At 48.4% G+C, this 9489-nt stretch overlaps 1 protein-coding gene and 1 long non-coding RNA gene across 2 annotated transcripts in view; one reads left to right on the top strand and one right to left on the bottom strand.

Moving 5' to 3' along the window:
* Positions 1 to 7790, bottom strand: part of Fgd3 (FYVE, RhoGEF and PH domain containing 3) — a 62621-nt gene extending 54831 nt beyond the window's left edge. The window contains exon 1 of the mRNA XM_087590992.1: positions 7501 to 7790. The gene's annotated coding sequence lies outside the window, so the exon portion shown is untranslated. The remainder of the gene's footprint in view (positions 1 to 7500) is intronic.
* Positions 4994 to 8749, top strand: LOC148000028 (uncharacterized). The gene is made up of 2 exons (XR_015641511.1): positions 4994 to 5376; positions 8460 to 8749. It is a non-coding gene; the product is annotated as an uncharacterized LOC148000028 (long non-coding RNA).
* The last annotated feature ends 740 nt before the right edge of the window (positions 8750 to 9489 follow it).

The raw sequence follows: 9489 nt of genomic DNA, 5'->3' as shown, positions 1-9489 counted from the left end.
GAGGCCAGAAAACAACTTGTGGAGGTTGGTTCACTACTTCTACAATATGAGTCCTAGAGAGGACTTGTCAGTCTTGAGAGGAAGTGGCCCCCACTTACACCCCAGTGTGTTTCTATCAAGTGTCCTTCAAGCTCTCTTTTGGGGGGGATGAGGTGCCTCCTAAAACTCCGTGACAAGGAAGAGAGGCCAGCGGAACAGCCCGAGTGTGAAAACATTTTGTCCCTGAAGACAGAAGTCAGAGCGATCTCAGCAGGTCACTACTGTCTGTCACATGATGTAAAAGTGCCCATGGTGGGAAGAGGAAACCAGAAGTTCAGCCATGGAGAGAAACTCAGCCAGGAACTCCAGCTGACTGCCTCAACCTTTCCAGTCCGTGTCTGCTGGCTATCGTGGTCACTGGATTTGATGTCGCCATCGCTCAGAGCTCTTCACTCCTTCGCTTGGAAGCCTCACCTGAGCAGACAACATTCAGTTCTAACTCTGTCTATGTAAATGTCAGCTGACTTCCTCATGAGGCATTATTCCCAGCTGATTTCTGCTGAATGCTTTCAACACCTATCTGTCTGTCTGTCTGTCTGTCTATCTATCTATCTATCTATCTATCATCTGTCTGCCTAATCTAACTACCTTCCTACCTACCATCTGTCTGTCTCTCTGTCTGTCTGCCTATCTACCTACCTACCTACCATCTGTCTGTCTGTCTGTCTCTTGCTATTTTACTTTGTACTATACTCACCTACCGTGTAGATCATTTTCCAGACCATACAGAATATCCCAAGGCCACTGGCTGGCCAGTGAGCTTCAGGGATCCAGCTGTCCCCTTCCCTCGCTGGGACTCACACTGGGGTTACAGATGTGAACCACCCAAACTGGCTCTTATATGGGACCCTAACCACCCACTGAGTCAGCTCCCAGCCCCTACTACTGTTTTAAGCCACTAAGTTCTGAGTGATTTGTCTGTCTGTCAGCAGCAGATACATTATACAATATTGTTATCAGGAAAAGGGCGAGGAGGTGACCTAAGGAAGACGAGTTCTCTGGGAAGTAAAAGATAGACGCCCGTAGTCCATCTTTTCTAATTATTTCAGCCTAGAGCACATTAGACCAATGGCCCGACAGATCCACAACCCGAAGTGTTAGCTGTGTGTCCCTGAGACAGAGTACCTGCCAGAAATAACTTAGGGGAAGGGGGATCTATCTGGGCCAAAGGTTTCAAGGGACACAGTCATCAGTCCATGATAGCAGTAGGAATGTGTCAGAATGCTTCTTATAGCGGCTGAGCAGGAAGCAGAGAGGGTGTGACTGTAGGGAACCAAGGGTAATACACCTCCAAGGGATGCTCCCAGTGACACCTACTTCCTCCTCCTAGCTCTCGCCTCCTAAAAGTTTACAGTCTCCCCAAATAACTCCACCAGGTATGAAAGAGGAATTTTAACACGAATGGGCCAGGCATGATGACACACCTGCTATAGAAGGAAAGAAAGGAAGGCAAGTTCAAGGCTATCCTTGGCTACATTTTGAGTTTGAGGTCAGCCTGGGCTACATGGGACTCTGTCTCAAAGACTGAAACAAACACATGAACTTGTGAGTGATATCTGGGATTCAACAAACCATAACACTGTGGAAACAAAGGCCTGCTTATGCTACTCAATCCCAGCGACCCTGAATAACTTCACAGTCAGAGGCTCCTGGAGGAAGGCTACATGCCTTCCAGCCTTCCCTCGGCTGCCCCTCAGAGGTGTTTTCCTCTTTTTTATACAGCTCACAGCACAGGAGGCCTCTCCCAGGAGAAAGATCTCCTTTCCTGGGCCCCTATTCTGCCTATGGGATTCCCCAGCCTTGCTCACTAGGAAGGCTAGTGATGACTTAGGGAGGCAACAAAGCAAAAGGTAGAGACCCTCCTGTTAATCCCAATAGAGTTGGACAGGGAGCATCTTCGTGAGTGAGTGTGTGTGTGTGTGTGTGTGTGTGTGTGTGTGTGTGTGTGTGTATGTGTGTGTGTATGTCCATATGTGTTTGGATTCAAATATGTGCATATGCATATGGAGGCCAGAGGTCAACCTCAAGTGTCATTCCTCAGGAGCTGAACACCCTTTCTCCCCTCTTTTTTTCTGACACAGAGTCTCACTGTGTAGTCCACAGTGGTCTGGAACTCTCTATGTAGACCCTTGAACTTACAGAAATCCATGCACTTCTGCCCCCAGCCCTCTGAGTCCTGGGACTAGAGGTTTGTGCCCAGACCATCTTTTCTGTTTTGACATAGTCTCTCACTGGCTTAGAATTTGTCGAGTAGGTTAAGCTGACTGCTCAGTGAACCCCAAAGATCCAATAGTCTTTACTTCTCCATCACTGGGATTATAAACTGGTGACATCATGTCCAGTTGTGTGTGTGTGTGTGTGTGTGTGTGTGTGTGTGTGTGTGGTGTTGTATGTGTTTATGTGGTATGTGGTACGTGTCTTAGGGTTTTACTGCTACCATGACCAAGGCAACTCTTACGGAGGACAGCATGTAATTGGGGCTGCCTTACAGGTTTCTGAGGTTCAGCCCATTACCATCATGGAGGGAAGCATGACAGTGTCCAGGCAAACGTGGTGCTGGAGAAGGAGCTGAGAGTTCTACATCCAACTGTAGCCAGAAGAGGACTGTCTCCCAGGTAGCAGCTAGATGAGACTCCCAAAGCCCATCCCCACAGTGACACACTTCCTCCAACAAGGGCACAGGTTATAACAGTGCCACTCCCTGGGCCAAGCATATTCAAACCACCACAGTATGTATATATACATATACAGAGGAGTGTGTGTGTGTGTGTGTGTGTATGTGTGTGTGTGTGTGTGTATGTGTGTGTGTGCATGCGTATGTATGTGCAGGCACACATGCATGCATGGAAAAGTCACAGTCAGCATTAGGTATGTTCCTCAATTCCTGTGTGTGAGTGTTCTCTGTATGCATGTATGCCCATGCACCACACTTGTGCATGCAGTGCCTTCAGAGGCCAGAAGAAGGTGTTAGACTTCCTAGAACTGGAGTTATGGATGCCTGTGAGCCATCACATGGATGTTGGGGACACAACCCTCATCCTCTAGAAGAGCAGCAAGTGCTCTTAACCACTGAACCACATCTAGCCCCAGCCTTTTTTTTTTCTCCTGAGACCAGGTCACTCACTAAACCTGGAGCTGATCAGCTGGCTGGCCGAGGAGCTTCCAGGGATCTCCTTCCCCAACACTGGAGTTACAGACACACATGGCCACATGTGGCTTTTACATGCCTGTCAGGGGTCTAAGCTTAGGCTCATGGTTGAAAGACAGGCACTTTACCCACTAAGCTATCTCCCCAGATCTGAGGACTGAACTCAGGTCCTTGTACTTGCAAGGTAAGCACTTTGCAGCCTGAGCTATCTTCCCAGCCTTGTCAGTTTCCGGGACCAACAACTAAAGATCCACAGAATGGCAGTGTAGCCCCAGGAAGACCAAAGCCTTCAGGGGGCTGCTCTCTGTGGCTGTGTTGGGGTGAGGAGCTTTCAGTCATTTTCGTTTTCTTCCCAAAGTTCCCCAATAGCTCATACATTTTACAGAGACTGTTCACAGTGTTTGTAACCAAGAGAAAAGAGAGAATCCATTTAAAAGTAAGAGCACAAAACTTCTGGCTGCTCATCCAAGACTTCCAGCCCCAAAGCGCTTGTGAAATGAGAGCCAGTTGTCTCGGTGTCTGTTTATGTATGGAAATTTTAATTCCCACCCCACCACCCCTAAACTTGTCTAAGGAAAAATGCAAGCCGAGAAAGAAGGGGGAGATGCTGAGAGAGAGTCTCTTCTTTGGAAACATTTTCCCCCCCAGAAAGCTTTCTAGGTCATGTCATACTACAATGGGATTCAGGTCAAGAGAGAACAATGTCTCCCAAACTGACATAATTTTACCACTGCTGCCCTCTTGTCTTGGGAAGTGACCAAAGGCTGCTCAAACCTGTGTGCAAAGGTCCGTGTGTGAAGTCAAGCTCATTGACCTTGGATGGATCCTTCCCTCCAACTAGGTCATACATGCAAAATGCTGGCAACAGAGCAGCTAATTAGTCAGACTTCTCTTTACCTCTTGATCTTAAAAAAAAAAAAGGGGCTTTTAAAAATACTTGACAGTTTAGTCATCTTAGCCCACAGAGCGTTTAGCAGTGAATTGGAGAGGCAATACCAGCCCAGAGCCTCAAGCGAAGTGGCATTTTGAGAGCTTCCCAGACACAGGGCATAATTACAGGGTGACTCTGGCAGTTACTCCAATAACATTTGAGCGCGAAGTGGAAAAGTGAAAGCAATTGTTTTTTTCCTACCTATAACAAAAAGCTCTGATTCGTCTGCCCTTCATGCGAAGTGTACAACTGGTGCCCCCCCCCAATTCACTATAAGAAAAAAGGCATTGATGTATAAATAGTGATCCATAATGCCTAAGGCATAAAAGCGGTGGCCACGCCCCTATTCCATCAGGCCTTGAATAGACCATAATTCAGGCATTGTTCTGGTGCAGCTGCACAGCGCCTGCCAGGAATATACTCTAAAGCCTGAGTTGACTCCGGGACCTGCCTCTGCTCTCAGTATCCTCTAGACATTAAGTCCTGCCCGATGGCTATTTTATTTATTTATTTGTTTGTTTGTTTGTTTGTTTATTTATTTTTTTACCACCATTTGGCCCTAACCTTTACTCCTTGGTCCTTACTCCCAGCTCCTCCATAAGCAAAAAGTACTCGGGGTTCAATAGCAGGTGTGTACTTAAAGGGTTGATTTTTACCAGGATGAGTTCGAGCTGGGAAGCTGGGAGTGTGAATAGCGGGGAAGAAAGGAGCTGTCAGTAGCTAAGGATGCCCAAAGCAGTGCTGTGCGAGCTATCCAGAAGGAGCGAGATGAGGGAGGGACTGAAGGAGAAAGAAAGGAGGGGAGAATAGATTCTATTAGTTCTCTAGCTGGTCAGCAATTGGTTAAGCCCCCCAATACAGACTCAGGGTTCCTTGGACATAGGAAGATTGAAAGTTCCTCAGCTGGGCTGGGGACGTAGCTCAGTCCGTACAGTGGGTAGACAGTGTTTACCCAACATGCATTAAGCACTGTATAAACAGGACATGGTTGTAGGCACGTGAAACCTCAGTGCTTGAGAGCTGGAGACAGGAGGATCAGGAATTCAAAGTCATCGTTGGCTACAAGCAAGTTTGAGAACAGCCGAAACGCCACAAGACCGACACGGAGTTCCTCAGCAGGCGGTGGAAGGATGGCTACTCATACCCTCACTGGCCCACATGGGACTGTGACAGGCACAGGCGGCTGCGATAGGCACCAGGTCCTGGTCTGAAGAGGGCAGCATAAGTCTCTTCCCTCTTTCGGAACACGTCTCTGCAAGTAAGTTTCTTACCTCTCACTGGACAGTTGGTCACAATACGGGGGGGCCCCTGACTTAGCTCAACATTCCCAATCAATGTCTGAGTGTCACCTCCGTCCCTGGGAGACACCGTAAGGCCTCACGTTGATCTGAAGCTCCAAGTGTAAAATGACAATGAATCTACCTACTTACTAAATGGACACCCATGTGTATGGTCTCCCCAAGGCCTGGAGCTGGGGAGCTTTTCACAGAACCAGCTGCCAGCCGCTCAGGGCACAAATGTACCCTTGGCTCTTCCTCTCCACAGAAAGCTGTCCGTAGGTGATCCTATTACAGTGGCTGCTCTGAAAACCCCAGGTCACATATGTGTGACCCACTCTTCTGGAGCAGTGTAGAGCAACAACAGGCTAAGAGTCCTGAGACTCCCCGGGAATCTCACCAAGGGCCGAGAGACCAGCCCTCACTCACAGACAAGGAAACTAAGGTCTCTTCCCCCAGCCTGAGTCCAGGAGCCCAAGAATGATGAGATGTCCTTGGGGCCCAGCTCGACCCTGGAGCAGATAGACTCAGAATCAGTTGCCCAGCCTGGATAAGCCTGGAAAATCCTGTTTTTCAGGCCTCAAAGTCAGATACCTTCAGTGGACCACCCCTTCCCTATCCTAGCACAAGGTCAGGGAAGGAAAAGCCATAAGTTGTAGCTAAGATCAGCTGGCTGGGTTCACCACTGCTGAGCTTCTGAGTATAAGATACAGCCCATAACAACCTGCTCAAACCCTTAGTTTACCACATTGAACCCTTGCCCCTCCACGCAGCCCCATTACTCACACAGATAAACACACATTGTTTCCACCTCGAGCTAATTTCAGCCTACGATGCCTGTGTTTTCAGTGGTTCTGGAAAATGAGCACTCTGTAGCTGCCTTAATTTACAGGCTGACACAGAACAGTGCCTCTCAACCATCCTAATGCGGTGACCACTTAATACAGCTCCTCACGTTGTAGTGACCTCCAAGCCTAAAATCATTTTCATTGCTACTTCGTAACTGTGAGTTTGCTACTGTTATAAATCGTGAAGGGAACATCTGATAGGCAACCCCTGTGAAAGGGTCCTTTAACCCTTCCAAGGGGTTTCAGCCCACAGGTTGAGAATGGTGCATCTTGTGCATAAAACTCATACAGTTGAACTGGATACTGTAGGACGTGTCCGTAATCCCAGCACTTGGAAGGCAGAGGATTAAGAAATCCAACTCTTGGGGTTGGGGATTTAGCTCAGTGGTAGAGCGCTTGCCTAGGAAGCACAAGGCCCTGGGTTCGGTCCCCAGCTCCGGAAAAAAGAACCAAAAAAAAAAAAAAAAAAAAAGAAATCCAACTCTTAACCACATATAAGTGTGAGGCTAGCCTTGGCTACAAGAGACTGCTTTGTCTCATTTAAAAAAAGAGAAAGAGAAGAGGAAGGGAGGAAGGGAGAGGTGGAAGGAAGGGTTAGGGAGGAAAGGAAAGGGAGGGGAGGGGAGGGACGGGAAGGGAAGGGAAGTGAGTGTGTCTACAACACCCTGGAGTAGCCAGGGTTCATACTGCATAGCCCTTTGATAAAGTTTCCCCCTTATTCACCTCAAAAGCAAGTTTCTTTCAATGCTCCTCCAATTCCCCACAGAAAATCCAAAGGCTCCCCTTGCCTCCTGGTTTATTTTCACTTTCATTAGAGTGACTTTCAGACAGAATAGCACTAGAAACGCTGACAAAAAGAAAAGACACTTGTCACCTGACATGGGGTCCCACCGTCCTGAGGTTCTTAAAGGCAACACTGTATTATTTAAGCACACCATTTTCCCTTCCTGTCCATTTGAAAACAAAATTAGAAAAAGTGGGCCAAGGGCGGAGAAATTGTATCAAAACCTACTATATATTGTTCAATAAACACCCAGATAATTCTGCATAGGAGCTAGGGACCCCAGCATCCCAGTAGACAGCCACAGTGGCCTCGTAAAAGCTTACTCCGGAGAGGGCAGTGGATTGACTAAATCCCTCTTCAAATTACACACCCTTCTCTTCCTCAGAAAAGTCTTGCCAGTTCCACCCCCTTGGAAGTCAGTCACACAGACCCCAGCCCAGGTCCCAAAGCCACTTCAAATCCAGGGTACTTACTGACTTCCTTTGGGAATGAGAGTCATTTTAAAACAAACAAGAGGAATTCATGCCTTCCGTAGCCCCGGAGTAGACAACCTTGGAGGCTGGCACACTTTCAGAGGGTCAGTTTCCGGAGGAGATCAGCTGGGTCCCGGAGGGCAGGAAGCTGGGGGTCTCCTCAGAGATGTCAAGAGCGAGCTGTGCTTCCAGGTCCTGATCAGCCCCTCCTGGGGTCCTGTGGGTGGTCCTGTCTCCTTGGCAGCGCCCTTGTCTTCTGCTGGCCACAGCTGCAGAGACTGAACCCTCACAAAGCCAGCACGTGGAGAGCTGGGGAGGCAGGCAGGCGGGGCTCAGCCTGGGATGCCACAGACTGGTCCCCATAGCAACACGGCAAGGAGCTAGGCTGGTGGTGCGGAGCTGGTGGTGAGTGGGGCCACTGGTCGCGGGGGAGCAGGAATCCACGTGGCTTTGGGCTCCAGGAGGGCGCAGGAGGAAAGGCTTCTTGTCTAGACACTGTCATCTGTCTACCATTTCTGACAGACTCTGGGGGTCCTGAGGCTGCAGGGATCTTTAAACACTCTTTTTTTTTTCTTTTTCTTTTTTTTTTTTTTTTTCAGAGCTGGGGACCGAACCCAGGGCCTTGCGTTTGCTAGGCAAGCGCTCTACCACTAAGCTAAATCCCCAACCCCTTAAACACTTTTAGTATAACAAAGAACTCCTTTTCATGGCTTGGGGACACTTTAGTCTGTGTTTAGGGAAGCTATAGTGAAAAATGCACATTTTCTTAAGGAGATCTTTATCTGGATGCTGTGCCAGGATGTATACACATGGGTAGCATAAAGAGTGGGTGATGTGCACACTGTGTGCTGTGTAGGACACATCTCATGTAGGCCTGTGTTTGACATGTGTGTGACATGTACCTATCTGTGGTGTAGGTATGTAGTGTGTGTATTATGGTGTTGTGTTTTGTGATTTAGGAATAAACCCGAGGCATCTCACAGTCCTGAGCGCCCACCAGCTGACCAGAAGTCATGAAACAGTAGCTCCAGGTGGCCAGTCCCATCCAACCATTTGCCTCCAAGTCCAGAGCTTCTCAGGTTTTGTTCATTTGTTCGTACGCTCCCCGTCTGATTACACCTCTGGAATTCACTAGAACAAGGCCAAAGTCCCACAGATGTTCCTGAATGCCAGTGACAGGACAGAAAATCAGACACTTGTATATCTAAGATGCTACTTGTGAAATTAAATTTAAGTGCAATGAAGAGAAGCCGTTCTAAAGACAAAGTTTGTCCTCCGAGGAGCATCTCGGGGGCCTGGGAGCATCACGGGGGCTGGCTCTTGTCCCTCCTCTCTGTGGAGATACCTGAGTTCTCCTTCTTTGATGCTGGAGGAGCCTGTGTCTCTGATGCAGGGCTCAACTCACAGCTGTTGCCTGTCATTCCAGTGGGTACTCTATCTGCATACACTTTTTATTCTTCAACCAGGATCTACCCCACGTGTAGACAGTCTTTGTGCTGTTGATTCCTATGCTCCCACTGCTGCAAGACTCTTTCTACCCAGTCCTCCTGGTTCCTGGTCTGTTCTTTCCTATGCCTTCTCCACCTTCCCCCCATGCATGGGAATGGATAGAAACCAGTAATGAGGAACTTCTTTTTCCCCAGGATGCCAGGTTCTCTCCTCCAGCCCCGAACCACAGGCCCACCCGGCCTTAGCTGGCAACCAGGATGATGACCACAGGTAATGACTCATTTTTACATGACCACGCTCTTTTAAAGAGGGATGGGGAACTTTTTGCCAGCCTAAAATACCTCACACCGCCAGAGCATACAGACCTACGCCTCTCCAGACCTCATTCTGTTTGTTTAAAGGTTTATTTAGCTAACTGTTTTTGTTTGAGACATGATCTCGCTGTGTAGACAACCTTAAATTCTGATGCTTTTGCCTCCATCTCCGTCCGAGTACTGGGATGATAGGCGTGTGCCACAATATCCATTTATGCGGTGCTGG

The sequence above is a fragment of the Rattus norvegicus genome, chromosome 17, assembly GCF_021556685.1.
Source record: "Rattus norvegicus strain SHRSP/BbbUtx chromosome 17, alternate assembly SHRSP_T2T, whole genome shotgun sequence".
Taxonomy (NCBI): Eukaryota; Metazoa; Chordata; class Mammalia; order Rodentia; family Muridae; genus Rattus; species Rattus norvegicus.
The sequence above is the reverse complement of the archived record's forward strand: the minus strand, read 5'-3'. Positions and strand labels throughout refer to the sequence as shown.